Below are 16,173 nucleotides of genomic sequence, written 5' to 3'. Positions count from 1 at the left end.
AGAACCTTAAGGAAAAGGGCAGAGGGAGATTCTCCCTCTATCCCGACAACCCTATCTTTACGTGCAAAATCTCAGCCCTGAATGAATGTCACATTCCTCCTTTTGCATCCCCAGGGAACAGGGCAAATAAGCTCATCTGAAACCTCAGCTGCCCAGCCTGTGAAATAAGGCTGGCCATCCATTCTCACAGAGGAGCCAACTGGAGGTAGGATTTTTGCTTCTGAATTCAGCTAAACATCTTCAAAGAATTTTATCTGCCCTTCCTTATCCAGGGCTATCAGTGAAGGGCTGGCTGGCTTTTAGAGAAGACCAATTCACAGTCAGCTGAGACATTTTCTGTTGGGCTCTCTAGAGAAGGCTGTGGGGTTTGTCAGTAAGAGTTTATATCTATATGGGTTATATATTTTTATTTTATTCAGAGATTTATGAAGAAATTTACATGGTAAGTATTACTTATTATCAAGAAAAATGGTTGTCTATTCTCTGGTCATTTAAGCAAAATCCTCCTTTCAGGGTCCACCCATAGACAAAGCCCAGATTTAATCTCTGTGGGAGATCAAGATTTGGCCACCCTGAAATCTGTCTCTTTACCTTGGTTGTTTTCTCTAGGGACATTTGACCTCCCCCACTAACTGCCTAAAGAATTTGACATGGTGGCTCCTTCCTAGAACAGATCTATCATGACTGCTATAAAAATAATGTAGGATAGAGGTTACAATAGAAAAGGCACCAACAAGCCCATCTTATCGGGAATTCTGTCTCTCTGGCCACATTCTTTGGATGGCCCTGCAAGGAGTTGCCAGACAATCATTTACAAGGGAAGTCTCCATTTGTAAAGGTATCTCCCTCTCTGTATTGGGAAGAGAGGGGGATGAGCTCATTTCTAGTGACTTATCAATGTGGAAGGTGAGGCCTTGAGCTACATAATAAACCTTACTCTTGTTTACTGTGCTTTAGTGGTAATTTCCTGTAAATGACTCCCCCCACCCCCAAAATCCTCCTTTGTCATTGGCTGAAAATGGTATTTAAGACGAGAATTTCTGCTATTGTGTTGAGAAACGCAGTGTCCCTGCTTTCTCCCATGTATACATGTTATTAAACTTGGTATTATTTTCTCCTGCTAACCTGTCTTGTTGATTATTTGGCCAGCCAGAAGAACCTTAAGGGAAAGGGCAGAGAGAGATTCTCCCTCTTCCCCCGACATCTCCAAGCGTCTGCCAGGCATTCTGTGGTCAGTGGGAAGCTCTCAAGTTGGCAGCCTGTTCTCTTGTGTCCTTTGCTGGTACTTAATCTTCCATCTCTTCAAGGTACAACTAGACAGAGGCTCAAAGGACTTGACATTGGAGAAATGTACTTTACATTCTCTTTCGACTTCTACACTTTTCCAAAAGACTCTCAGCATTTCCAGTAATTGTGCAGCAGTTTACCCAACACTAAGATTCTCACTATAAAAATTAAAATAAATAAATTTTGAAAAGGAAAAAAGTGATCTTTGCAATTTGTACAGAATCTGTATAATGGGTGCATCCTTATAAATGGAGGAAAAATAACAAATTTAACTATTTTGATTAGTTAACACAGTAAGTAATATACTTTATATATTACTGATTTTGAGATTATTTGTATTTAAAAATACTGCTTCAAATCCCTAAATTATTGTAAGTGGTAGAGTCTGCCATTATATACAACAAGTCAGCCAAAACTCCTCCATTCCTGTATAATCCTATATGTGGGTAGTAATGGTTAGTTCTTATAGATTGTTTGAACACCTGCATATCACGAAATACAAGTGGCCATTAAAAATTAAAATGTTCACCAAATACAAGATTATCTGATTCCCAGAAAAAGAAAACAATATTGTAACATTAAGGCTAAAACTATCAAAAAGGAAGCCAAGATACACTCAAGTAAAGCTTTTGCTGAAAAGTTAATTGGCTCATCTTTGAAACTTTATCATGTTTATTATGTAAGCAAGATACTTTCAGAGCCTAAAATATAGAGAGTGCTTATTGGTAAGTTAACATTGTGATCATTTATTTTGTAAATGTTAATATGAGAGACGTAATTCATTTTCTACTATATTCAGATTTTCAAGTTCTGCTAAATCTAAGGCCACATTACTGGCAAGTTGGGATACCTCTAGACATCTGAAAAATATGAGTCCTACACAGAAGCTTATACATTCTCTATTCATCAGGTTCTAAATTCTAAAACATTCTAAGGTTTTGGATCAAACCAATGGCATTCCAAATTTACAGTAAGGTTGCACGTGCAATACATGATCCTATAGGAAGAGACATCCAGATTTTAAATAAAGGAGATTGTGCACAAAAATAAAATATATTTTCACGTCTGAAACGGGATTACAAGAAAGAAGGGACTCTCAGAATATGTGCTAAGTGGTAAATAAGTTACCAAAGGGTCTCTAAAAGAGAACATATTGTGGAAAAAAGAGCTTAAACGCAGAGAGCTAAAATGGCATCTCTGGAATCCTTACGGTGAAACAGACACTGAACTACTTTTGCCTAAAATTTAAAATGCATCTTATCCTCTAAACAAATACCACGTCCCTGCCATGCAGCTTACCTGGGCACGGTGACGTGTTTGAATCATTTTCTAATTCATTGGCTCTTAAACTTGATGGGCACCAGAAGCACCTGGAGGCCTTGTTGAAACCCAGATTGCCAGGCCCCACCCCAGAGTTTCCAGTTCTGCGGATCTGCAGCAGCACCTGAGAATTTGCATTTATACCCAGTTCCCAGGTGATGCTGATGCTGCTGGTCCACGGACCCCACTTTGAGAACCACAGCCTAACTTACACCCTATATATTGTTACCAAATCCATTATTTCATCCTTTGGCTGCTACTTTTCCTTTATCACATCAGCACCTTAGCTCCGAATCTCCTCACCTAACAATGGGAATACTTGGAGAGTTTAACAGCTGGTCCTCCTTTCCGGCTCAGTTCTCCCTCTTCCTCTCAAAACTACATTCTCTTGCCAGGTAACTGTTCCTTAAACATCAGTTCATCATAGATCTTCCTTGCTCAAAATCTCATGGCTCTTATGCTGAGCACAAGACATTTTAAATTCTCTACTTTGCTCATAAGGTCTGTAATAGCCTGTAGAATGTGGACACCCTGATCCTTACCCTGCCTACTATAAAGGAGTATGTGAAGATTACATAAGATACAGTCAGTTCTCGTTATGCACAGTGTGACATTCTATAAAGTCACCGTGAACACTGAATTGGTGAATATGAACCACTGCTACTACAGGAAATGCAGGGTTAGGTTGCTGCAAGCCTTAGTTACATTTTCTTCGACTGATCAATACATAACCTTATTTTCTGTGTGTTTCTCTTTAAAGTCACCTTATTTAAGATATATTGGTGATATATTAACATTGAACTCACACCAACAGCACTGTACCTCGTGTCTGAAAGAAGCTTGTTGAACACACATACTTTCTCTGTAAAGGCTAAGCCTCTTGCCCTGAGGAACACCAGGCAACATTGCAGCACTACACATGGGGGACACATTAAATAGCAAAGTCACCAACACAAAGCACAAAAGATAAGAAATGAGGCACTAAATAGACTGCAAGAAGGACACTTGTTTACAGTATGAGCTGAAACGAGGGCAGAGCGTCACCTGGTTCCCCTCCGCTGGGAACGTGCTCATCCAGTGAATAAATTTTTCACCACTTTGTGCATATCTGCAAATGGACATGAAAGCCCTGTGAGTGTTTATTCGGAGGCTGCCAGTACATTTTAGCTAGTGGACAAGTGTGCAAACACGGAATCCACAAATAATGAGGATCAACTATATTATGAAAGCATCTTTTCAAAACCATAGTATTGCTCAGATATAAGAGCAATAATGATAACATAACAGCTAACATTTTAGTGCTTACTATGTGCCAGCAGCTCTTCTAAGTACTTTACATAAGTTAATGCATTTAAATCTCACTAAAACCCTATGAGACAGGAGTAATCATTAGCTGCATTTTATAGATGAGGAAACTAAGGCTCAGAGAGTAAATACTTTGCACAGGTTCCCCAGTTAAAAGTGGAATAACTGGGATTGGTACCCAGACAAACTGGTCCAAAGCCCACAGCCTCAACCACTATGGTAGGAATGTGAGCGTATTTTCTACCACTCCCTGAAAAGCCCCTTCTGCTCCAGTCAGTGTTGTCTCCCACATATTCACTCATCAAACATTTTCTGAGTGACCCAAAGGTGTCAGGTACTGTGTTTAGATACTGGAGGGACAAATAGAATGTCAATGCATATAATCCATAACCAATCTATAAATCAAAATTGGGTTGAGTTTATGATGAGCCAAACTTTGAGGGTCATATAGCCCAGGAGAGTCCTTTCACAAAGAAATGGAGCACTCCAAAGAAGTGGGGTGTACAGAGTGGTTATATACCATCAAAGAGCACGTATCACATGTGATTGCAATGTCCCTTTTACAGTAGTCATGACGTTGACCTCTCGGCATGTCGATTGATGGACACAGTGGGTATCAAGTCTGCTGTCTCCATGGGCGTGGCTGTTGTCTCGAGTTGGGTCATCACAGGATGAGCACAGCAATCAAATCCTAGCCTAGGGAGAAATGCTTATCCTTAAGGAAATGCCAATGTGGGGGAAGTTGCATTTACATCTTAAGGGCGTTGCTTTTGTCTTTGGGACATGTTAATTGCTTAAAGCAGATATACAATGGATGAACAGAGGCTACAGGCCCCTTTTGGGGAAAAAAAAAAAAACAAGGTCAGGCCCAATTAGTTTTACACTAAGTGGCTTCCTCATGTGCTCCAATATATCCTATTGCTCGCCATTTATTCATCAAGAAGTAGGATAGTCTCCGCTTGAAGAAGCTCACTGTCTATGAGACATGAATAAAACAACCGTTATGGAAAAGTAGATAAGTACAGGGGCCCAGAGTGGGGACATCAAAAGGGGTCTCTAGATGGAGACCTCTCAGGAAAAGTGTCCAAGAGGAAGGAACATTTGACATGAGTTTAGGTTAAGAAATAGGAATTAAGTTGATCAAAAAAGTGGGTAGGAGGACAGAAGAAACACATATAAAAATACAGATATAAAGGATGCTAAAGCTTTCACAAAATTGGGGTATTTTTAAGGCTGGAACAAAGCAAACATGTAGGAAACAGTGTGTGATGAGGCTAAAGATGAGGACAGCAAGGGAAAGCCTGCGTGTCCAGCTCAGGAATCTGAATGATCTCTCAGATGCTCTGAGCAGTCATTGAAAGAGTATAAGCAGATGTCACATTTAAACAAATTTGGATTCTTGAAGGTAACTCTGGAGGCATTGTGGAGGAAAGATTAGAAGAAATTAAGACTGGAAGTAAAGGGTCCTGTTGGGAGATTAGGCAGTGATCCAGATAAGATAGGCCTTGGCTCAGGCGGGGGGTCTGCAGGTGGAGGAGGCCAGGAGGTGGGAAGCAGTGCTGGGCTCCTGGAGGAGGAAACTGAGCTGCCTCTCAGTCACGGGAAGACTGTGCCTGTCATGGCCTCCCCACCCCCATGCCCAAACGCCATGTTCCTTTCTATGCCTGTACCTTTCCACTCTTCTCCCATCTGAAATCCTCACACTTTCTTCCCTCCACCTGCCCAACAGTGGTCCCTTTGAGGACTTGATCTAGTTCACCTCTCCTAAGAAGCTGTCCTTAATTACAATTTCTGGATAACATTCCCATTTTTTTAAGTTCTATAATACAACATACACTAATACCTTGGTAGAATCTAATTACATCTTGCAAACCATTTCATGTATGTGGAGGAGCTTGGAACCTTATAATTCTTTGTATTTCCCTCAATACCTACCACAAATACTTTGCATATATAGGTCAATAGATGTCCAGTAAAGTTCAATAAAGAAGCACCCTTTATTAGCTAAAAACTTTTATGAGCTCAGTTATTCCTTTAGATCAGCTGCTTGAACCATCTGTCTTTCTCCACAGGTCAACAGTGTTGCCCAGAACAAATGAATTTTACACCTTCTCAAACTCAATAGAGCAAAGATGGAACTTCATTCCCCCTGCAAGCCTTACTGCCCTAGAGAAAAGCAAAAACAACGTGTGACATCTAATTTTTTCTCCACATTCTCATCTCAAATTGCAACTGTTTTCCAGATGCTAACTGGTTTTCATTCTTAAAACTGACAGAAAAGTTTCTCATTATTTCCGTTTCTTTTTTTTTTTTGTGAGGAAGATCAGCCCTGAGCTAACTTCCGATGCCAATCTTCCTCTTTTTGCTGAGGAAGATTGGCCCTGGGTTAACATCTGTGCCCATCTTCCTCTACTTTATATTGGATGTTACCACAGCATGGCTTGACAAGCGGTGCATCAATGCACACCAGGATCTGATCATGTGAACCTGGGATCGCTGCAGCGGAGCGCGTGCACTTACCCGCTGTGCCACAGGGCTGGCCCCTCTCTTTATTTCTAAAGCTGAAATGTTTAAATCATTCTCTGGGCTAGTTGGAGTTTCCATAAAATGAAAATATACATTCCAGAAAAATCCTTAACTTTCCAGAATAATCCTTAATATATTATGGTAAACACCTTGGCAAAATGTCACTGATTTTCAATGTCAGTGCCTCCACAAGGGTATCCTTGCATTGTCTCCCTTCCCAACCACCTCTCACTTTGCCCCTCCCCAGGCTCATGGGCTCAAAGTGTTTACTGAGCACTAAGAATGATCAGAGTCTGAGGGAGACTTCAAGGATGACTCAGCCATGTTTTCTGACCCCAAGAATCTCTCTCCATCTCTCCTTTAACCTCTATTTTTCTTATTCTGGTTTCTACTTTAGTTGTTTACTTGTCTTGTGAATTGATGTTTTGTGGTTTATAATTACCATGTAAATTCATATTACTTTTTGCCTTAGAGTTTAGAAAGAACTTACATTAAACAATGTTTTTTCCCAGCCCTTTGATGTGTCTAATATCTTCCAATGCAATTCAAGTGGCTTCTTGTTTTTATGTCTCCATCATTATTCCTTCAGAATTATGTTCACCCCACACTTTTGATCTGACCAATGCTGCTTTACTCTTTAAACTTTTCTATGCCGAGACTCACGTGAGGAATCCCTCAAGCACCATCAACTAGGCGAACCCACATTCCTCACATCTGTTTCCTTGATTTGTTCCTAAATAAAGAGTTTCTTTTTTGTGTGTGTGAGCAAGATCAGCTCTCAGCTAACATCCATGCTAATCCTCCTCTTTTTCTTTTGCTGAGGAATACCGTCTCTGAGCTAACATCTATTGCCAATCCTCCTCCTTTTTTTTCTCCCCAAAGCTCCAGTAGATAGTTGTATGTCATAGTTGCACATCCTTCTAGGTGCTGTATGTGGGACTTGGCCTCAGCATGGCCAGAGAAGCGGTACGTCAGTGCGCGCCCGGGATCCGAACCCGGGCTGCCAGTAGCTGAGCTTGCGCACTTAACAGCTAAGCCACGATGCCGGCCCAAGATGTTTCTGAAAATAATAATAAATTGTATAAAAAGCACTATCACAGATACCTTAAAGAGAACAAATGGAAAAGAATATTCAATTCCTCAGATAGGTTTGCAATCAAATGAGACATTGAGGGGACCAGGGGGCACTGATCAGAGCAGGATCCTAAGAGAAGAGTTTTTTAAATCAATTTCAAATGAGGTTAAAACTGGAATGAGATAGTATTTTACCAGTTAGCTGAAATCATACGCATTTTTCTGACCTTTGAGAGTTTATTTGCATATAAACTGTACATGTGGGGTAAGAGAAGGCTGATATTGTTTAATTTCTTTTTATTATTCAGCACTTTGTAATAGATGTGGCTATTCACAATTAATAAATATCATAAAGTGGAGAGACCCAACTTTCAACTGCCTGATATTATCAATTCTTACACAAAGCTAGAGTTTTAAAGATCAAATTTCATTCTAGTTACCTGTCAACTAGTCCATTTATATCAGAAAGATGCTGAGTTTTAGGAAAATACTTCAAAACACAAATTTTATATGTAATTTCAAAAGCAAAAACTTAGTTAAAAACTGGGTGGTAACCCGTTTTGCTACCATATATTAATCTTTAGCATGGGAGCAAACATTTTTTGAGAATATAATTCATATTTGCCTGTTTGTATATTGTAGAATGTTAAAGGATTTACAGTTTTAATCGTATTTCAAATACCAGAGAATAAAAAACAGAATTGTTTCAGTTTTATGAAATAGTTTTTTAGACATAGCAGATTTTCACAGCATATTACTTGAAAATAAAATAATCAGTTAGTGAGGTTTAAGCAATGTGGTTTTATTTTAAACTTGTTCCTTCCATAGGAGCATCAATAAAAGCCCTCCAGGAGTAGCTGTCGCTCTTTCCCTCCACATGAGCACCAGGTGCGTTTGCTTTAAGCATCAGACTCTCAGGCAACACCATAGCCCTCAACTCCGTTTAGTTGAGAAAAGGCTTTATGAGTCGTGTGTTTTTTCTAGGGGTATGGAGCTCCCAGACTTATTAACTACAGAGAGAGAGTAAGAGTCAGAACACATTCAATAAACTCCAGTGTGCTCAGGTGAGAGGATAGGTGCCTGAACTCACATCTGAAGAAGAACTTAGAGGATGCTTTCTCACTCTGCTTCATGCCTCTGACTAAGCAGTCCTGGACATCCCTGTTACGGCCACAGAATAACACAGGCAGCCTTGATGGACCAGAAATCCTCCTATGTCCATCATTTGTACAGAGCAAACTGGCTTAAGACCTCTCGTTTCCTGCTGCAGTGGTAATTTACAGACATACAGAACTGCCATCTAGTGACTAAGAAGAAAACAGCAAGGTGCTTTACATGGAAAATGAAATTGTGAGTTTTTTAAAAAAGAACAGTGAAGCACTAAAGTTGGTAAAGTTGACACAAAGTTGACACAATGTGACACACGAAAGTTATAGTAAAACTGAAAAATGTGTAGGTGAAGTAATCAGTTGTTCTCTCTGCCTCTAAAACATGTCTTGACATCTGACTCATAAATAGTATAGTTTAAATATAATAGAATAACTTTGGAAATAAACTTCTCATCTCATCTCATCCAGTGATGCTGGCAAGAACTGGTATTAAATAGCCAGATGGGGAGTACCCATGTTGAAGTACCATTTTTATCACAGTGGAGAGAATAGAGGCATAAAACCCAACAGACTGATGTTCAGATCTTCCCTCTCACCCTTGATCAATTTTGTGAACATGGTCTTATTTTGTTTGTGAGGAAGATCAGCCCTGTGCTAAGATCTGCCAATCCTCATCTTTTTTTGCTGAGGAAGACTGGCCCTGGGCTAACATCCATACCCATTATCCTCCACTTTATACGGGATGCCACCACAGCATGCCTTGCCAAGCAGTGCGTCGGCTCGCGCCCAGGATCCGAACCGGCGAACTCCAGGCCGGCGCAGTGGAGCGAGCACACTTAACCGCTTGTGCCACTGGGCAGACCCCTAAACATGGTTTTCTTTATCAGTTAAATATGAATTATAATAGTTACGTTAAAGGGTTACTGTAAGAATTGCATGAGGTAATACAGTAAAGGGACGGGTGTAGAGTGATAGTTAATTCTCCTGCCCTGTCTCTCTTCTATGAAACATGCACAAATCATCTAAGAAGAGAACTTGTCTATACAATAAACTTATGACAAAGATTCATTGGTTCCAGAAGTAAGGGTCACCATTGTTGAGGGCTTAACCTCAACTGCTTCCAAATACTGTTAACTCTCAATTAATTTTATGTATTTTGTGTCTTCCAGACACTTCACTGGCTAGAAGGAAATGAGAAGGTGTGAAATTTAAATTGATGTATTTCACCCTTGAATGTCCAAGCTGTAAAATCAGGTGTTTTAAATCACCTAGTTCATCAGGTTTTCTGCTTATTATTATATATTTTACCATGGTTCACAGCCCGAGAAAAATAGAAAATCATTATAATTTTACACACCTGAATATATATCTTGACTATTACAGCTGGAATCTTAATATATAGAACAATGTTGTACATGTTTTGTCCTTGTTGATAGTACAGAATACTTTTGTCCAGGTTTTCTTTGGCATTATCATATATAATGAAGAACTCAGTAATATATGCCCTGGAGATAAGGATTTAGAAAAATCTAACATACTATCCTAGTCATGCCACAAAATATGCTATAAAAATAATGAGAGGATATTTTGAAGGCATTATTTTTCTTAATTATTTCCAACTTTATGTCCCTTTACCTGTTTTTAATCATTCTGCATCTTATTCACTATTGGCTAATCATCTCACAGTAATTAAGTAACCCTCAGTTGAGTCCACCATGCCTCTTCAAGTGCCCCAGCCTGATGTCGGTCTCAGCTCTGACAAAAGAAGCTGGGAAAACCTGTTTTGTGGCACTATTCTTAAGGATATCTTTACTCTTACAATAATAGCTATATTTTTGAAAGGCACCAGTGGATTATAAAATCAAGTACTCGACCCATGTTGTATCCTCATTTTCTCCAGGGGGAGCACAACTTTCATGTGTAATGCAGGGCTGCTGCTTTATTGTTTCCTTTCAAGATATTTTATTACTTGTAAAACATGTCGATGTAAATAATCCATAATCAATCTATAAATCAAAATTAGGGTGAGTTTATTATGAACTAACTTTTGAGGACCATGGCCCTGGGCCTTCCTTCCCTAAAGAAGGAAGGGCACCAAAGAAGTGGAGAGTACAGAGTGGTTATATACCATCAAAGAGCATGTATCACATAGGATTGTAATGTACCTTTTACAATAACCACAAGATCGCCCTGCCAGGTTGCCCTGCTAGAATAGCTATTGATGGACACAGCAGGGAGCAGGTCTGCTGTCTCGATGGATGTGGCTGGTGTCAGGTCTGTTGTCTGGAGCTGGGCGGTCACAGGATGACTGCAGCAGTAAAATCACAGCCTAGGGAGAAATGCTTATCCTTAAGGCAATGCCAATGAGGGGGAAGCTGCATTCTTATCTTAAGGGCATTTATTCTTCTCTTGGAGACATGGCAAAGCAGATAAAGAATGCAGGCGACAAGACCTTTTGGAAAAACAAACTCAGGCCGAGTTAGATTTACTCCAAATCGCTTCCTCATATGCTCCAATATATCTTATTGCTTGCCATTTATTTATCAAGCTCAGGGCGTGTCTTTCAAACAGAAATCATCGAGAATAGCATGAAGTAGTCACTTACCTACAGATGTCACTGTGGCAACAGAATATTAACAAGTAGCTTTCAAATATAACCATTTTCCCAAATATTGTATTTCACTGAGTTAATCAAAAAGGCATTCTTCTGTCTTATACTCAGAAATCTCAACTCTGAACTTAACACTAGATGTAGCCAATTTTGAATAAAGACCTTTAACATCAAAGCCGGCCAATAGATCTTGTTAAAGCAAATCCAAACTTGGGAACACTTTTGTTTTCAGTCACATGTAAATCCTCTCAAACTCAAAATAGGGTCCCGGCTTTGTGCAGATGGAGAAAAGCTTCTGTTCCTCTTTTTCTATTCAGATAGTGCAGGGAAGAGCCCAAAAGATCTCCTGGTGGAACACGAACAGTTCTTTACATTAGAAACGCAGGCAGTGTTTCCTAGCTTCTTTTCTATAGGCCGAGACATGCTGACCTGCCCAGAGGAGCAAACTTCTGGGCTCCAACAGTAAATAAGACCATGTGCAGTTTACCACAACAATGAACTACAAAGATGTATCAGGAAATATTTTGAACATCAACACCTAAGCTCTCAGTTTCCCTCTGTCTAATTCCATGTCTACCTGAACTGAATTCATTCTCCATCCCCATCCCTTTCATGATAGTTTTTATCTCCTTGAATCAGCATGTTATAACATCTAAGAGAAATTTATCAAAACACTTTCTTCAAAATAGCTAACTGAAATATAAGAGTTGTAGAGGGTCAAGATTTTAAGATGAACGTGATGTACAGAGTAACTGTGCTACAAAATAAAAAGAAAATAAATGAGAACAATAAGAAAAGGAAGAAAAAAATGATAAGGAGAAGGAATATAACAGAGAGTAAAAGTAAGAAAGAGAGAAAAAAGAAGAAAGAAGGTGTAGGAAAGAGAAAGAGTCAGGAGAAGCATGAGAAATGGCAAAAAGGGGCACCAGCAGAGGGAAGACACCATGCTCAGAGGAAATGACAAGTGAACTGGCTTCTGACCAGGGCTCATGTCTAGAGTCACTGGCCTGCATTTGAGCACTCCACTCAGTTCTAACATCCACAGAATGACCACTCCTCATGCAAACTCTGATGACACTGATTACCAGCGCTGTCTTCTCCCGGGACCTGCTGGAGCTTTGGGAACTGCCTCTGTCAGCAGCTCTGGGACTGACAGAATCCCCATTAAATACTCATAAACTAGGATGGTGGTGTTTTTTTTAATTACTTTTTTTTAAAAATTTTATTTATTTATTTTTTCCCCCAAAGCCCCAGTAGATAGTTGTATGTGATAGCTGCACATCCTTTTAGTTGCTGTATGTGGGACGTGGCCTCAGCATGGCTGGAGAAGCAGTGCGTCGGTTCGCGCCTGGGATCCGAACCAGGGCCGCCAGCAGCGGAGCGCGTGCACCTAACTGTTAAGCCACGGGGTCGGCCCACAATGGTTGTTTTGAAAGAGTAACCCAGTAAGAGCTCTCTCAAGGGTACATTTAATCCTGCCAACTCCTGCACTCACCCATCTGAAGAATTAAGAAACTAAACTTTTTTTTTTTTAATTACTGTGAAGAAAAGTAAGAGAAAACTTTTCTGGCAAAATTTTAAATGTTCCATCTGCTTTGAAGTTACCTCACAAAATTCTGAGCATAATCTAAAATTCTGGGCTCCCTACAGTTCCAAACATGTTTCAGAAATGATCTCTTTATCATCACAACGTAAGCCTATGCCTTATAAAACAAAATAAACTTGGATGAGTTTTATCTTGTAGAGAGAAGGCAGCAAGAAAAAGAGTAGGATGTGCCTTTCTACTATGAAGGAAAATAAATAAAATCATCAAAATATACAAAATATGCCTCTAAAACTGAATGAAACGGTCTCTAAAGAGTTTTACATTTTAAGTAAAAATGCACCTATATGAAATTATACATCAGTTTGTCTAAAATCTATTCCACTTAATAGAAGAAGAATTCATTCAGTTTCATTTAAATAGCATGACTTATGATTAGCTGCATAATAAGTGGTAGATATTTTAATTCTGATATACCATGTACTTCCACCAATGAAGGTGGACTTAAACTTGTAATTTTCCTAAAAGGGGCCAACCAGATGTTTTGCTTATTTGATTATTTAATAGTATGGATCTGCTCCTCATTGCCAACGAAGGATGTCTACACACAGGCTTTAGCTTGCGTATGTAATGGGAAATGCAGACTGAGTTTACAAAAAGAAAAATTGAAAATGCAGCATTGTCTTTAGGAGATGTGGTCGATCTGTTCAAGAACATTTTCTCCCTTGGTCAAGTGAGAAGCCGAGAGAGAATGCTGTCGGCCTCTTCCTTGGCCCCTTATAGAATTCTCCATAACCTCAATTGAACGTGTCCTAAAGTGTTTGAACTAAACTCGGAAATGAGTCGATGATACTGTATTTGCATTACGTCACACAGAATCTCTTTCATTAGGCACCATTCAAAACACTTTTTGGGACATTAGAGGCCAGAAAAGTATTGCTTCTCTGAGAGACTGTTGCTTTTAATCTCATGGACATGAGATGATACAGAATTGTTCCCATTTCCCTTTCTACTTGAAACCTGAGGGATACATTTCCAACTACCTTTAAAAACTGCAGGTCCTTCTGAAACACATTTCAGTGCACTGGCTTACTTCAGCTTCATTTCATTGTTCCATCCTAAATTCCTTTCAGTTTGATCTATTTTCCTTTCTAATCCTTTTGTATACCTAGATATTTAAAAGCTGCTCAAATCTATATTGGAGAAAAGTTGGGTTACAGTTCTTTCAGACAGCATGTAAACCCAATTTTTAGGGTTTCTACACAAAAAGTTTCTGCCGTGTTTCTACCAGCTCTCCTTCTATATTTTTTCCTCCAGGATTTCCTCTGACAAAATTGCCTTTCTAAAAGCCAGTCCTCTGTTCATTCTCTTGGCCAGTCACATTTTCATAGAAAGATAAAGGACTGGATTTTCCAAAGATGCAACAAGAATGATCAAGTCCTGATCCACACCTAGATATGCTGTTCCTGTTCTCCAAGAATTTTAAAACTAAAGTTAATTATCTCTTTCATTTTATCTAAATCTATTAAGTAACCTTGGCACTGAGCCCCTAAACTGGTCCACAGGCTGCTTCAGGAGACACAAAACTCTCTCTCAAATGCTTGCATTCATGTGCTTAGTAGGTATTTTATTTATTTAGATCTTATGCCACAAAAGAGCTTCATTTATTCACTCAAATACTTAAGTATACACTATGTGCCCAAAGGTCTTGAAATGTTGGCAGTCTGCAAGGAAAACAGATATATATGAACAGATAAATTACACTACAGAAATAATTTGAATGAAAGAGATATGAATAAACTGCCGTGGGACTCCAGGAAAAGAACCACGATGGGGGGTGGACAGGGTTTGTACCATCTAAGTAAAGGAAAATGAAGATAGAGAACATAAAAAGAAAACAAGATAAACAGAAAGATTTTCTTCTTATTAATGTTTCTGCCACCAACTTTTGGAGCACACTACTTGCTGATGTCCTTCCTAGCCAATCTTATCCTTCAGCAGGCTTCTATAGACTTCAAAAATTCGATTGTACCAAGCTGGGCTTCTCCGTGGAGTCAATGCCAACTATGTAGGGAGTCAGGAGGGGAGCCAAAGATTCACAGGACTCTGCAGCCCTTCTGCAGCTCACTGGTGGGGAGGGGCACCGAGGCTTCACCTTGGCCTCTGTCTCCAAGTTCACATAAAGGAGGGTCCGTTCCTTCCTCGATATATGAAGGTGGAGATAAGCATTTTTCTCAGACGGGATTATAGAAAAATTAAAGTGAGAACCACGAAAAAGGCAGAAGAGGTAGCACCATGAATCTGAAGAAACTGGACATGTGAATTAGTAACTGGTAGGAAGAAGAGCTGAAGACAAAAAAAAGGCAAAAAGCAAGTTCTCAATTTTCTAAGATGGAAATGCAAATCTTTCTTCTTCAAAAAGAAAAAAGTCATTGAACCTTTTCCTTTAAAATAAAATTGAAAGGGGTCACATGTTGCAAATAATGGTTTTAACCATGATGTCACTACACAATAACGTGTAGCAATCAGTTGTTAGGTGCACTGCAAATAGTTCATTACTTAATAATTATGTTATCAAAGTTTGCAATTGATATATATATTTTAGTAAATAGTAGACTGTGTGCAAAGTTGTCACTATATTACTGATAGTGTCACTCTTACAACTGAAAACATGACTAGGAGGGAAAAGATGGTGTGACCTCAGATTGCTAGAGTCACAGCAAGAAAAGTCAAGAAAGTGCCATCAGGTCATTTGGACAAAATGATGCTATACAGCTGTTGGGTTTATAACAGATCTACTTGAGAAAAACAAGTCACTACATTAAATTATTTTCTACTTACCTCCATCACCCTCTCCAAGAACACATATTTTAAAATGAGACAATATATTACATGAAAAATTACTTGCTCTGTCATTTTGAAAACTACATCAAATAATGAAGAAAAAACTAGGTTACAAACATCCTGTTATCAATTCCAACTACCATCTTTTACCAAACTAAAACTCTAATTATCACTAATTAACTTTCAATCTAGATCTCCTCCAGTATACAAAATCAATAACTTAAAATGTTTGATAACTTTTTTTAAATTGCCCTAAAATTTTAGAGGATAATATAAATATATCTCTTGGAAAAGTTGAGAAAGATAAAGACACTAGGAAAGGAAATGATGAAAATATTACCCTAATCAATGATGTAAAACACAAGATATGAACAACTGTTAAAAAGAATTCTCTATGAAATTGATCAATTCTACTATCTCTACATCTGGCTATTTCCTATCAGTAATTTGATGCATAAACAAATAGAATAGTGTATTTAATGGGATCAATTCTTCTAGTTGTGTGCTTTTCCTTTTAAAACTTCATATGCTTTTATGTGCTTGCTTTATTTTCA

At 38.9% G+C, this 16,173-nt stretch overlaps 1 long non-coding RNA gene across 3 annotated transcripts in view; it reads left to right on the top strand.

Moving 5' to 3' along the window:
- Nucleotides 1-1,124, top strand: part of LOC147915753 (uncharacterized) — a 43,311-nt gene extending 42,187 nt beyond the window's left edge. For all 3 annotated transcript variants that reach the window (XR_015553761.1, XR_015553760.1, XR_015553762.1), the window contains one exon: nucleotides 122-1,124. This is a non-coding gene — a long non-coding RNA (uncharacterized LOC147915753). The remainder of the gene's footprint in view (nucleotides 1-121) is intronic.
- The last annotated feature ends 15,049 nt before the right edge of the window (nucleotides 1,125-16,173 follow it).

The sequence above is a fragment of the Ceratotherium simum genome, chromosome 12 (assembly GCF_057802395.1).
Source record: "Ceratotherium simum simum isolate JZ-2026a chromosome 12, ASM5780239v1, whole genome shotgun sequence".
NCBI lineage: Eukaryota > Metazoa > Chordata > Mammalia > Perissodactyla > Rhinocerotidae > Ceratotherium > Ceratotherium simum.
This window is presented reverse-complemented; position numbering and strand designations above follow the sequence as displayed.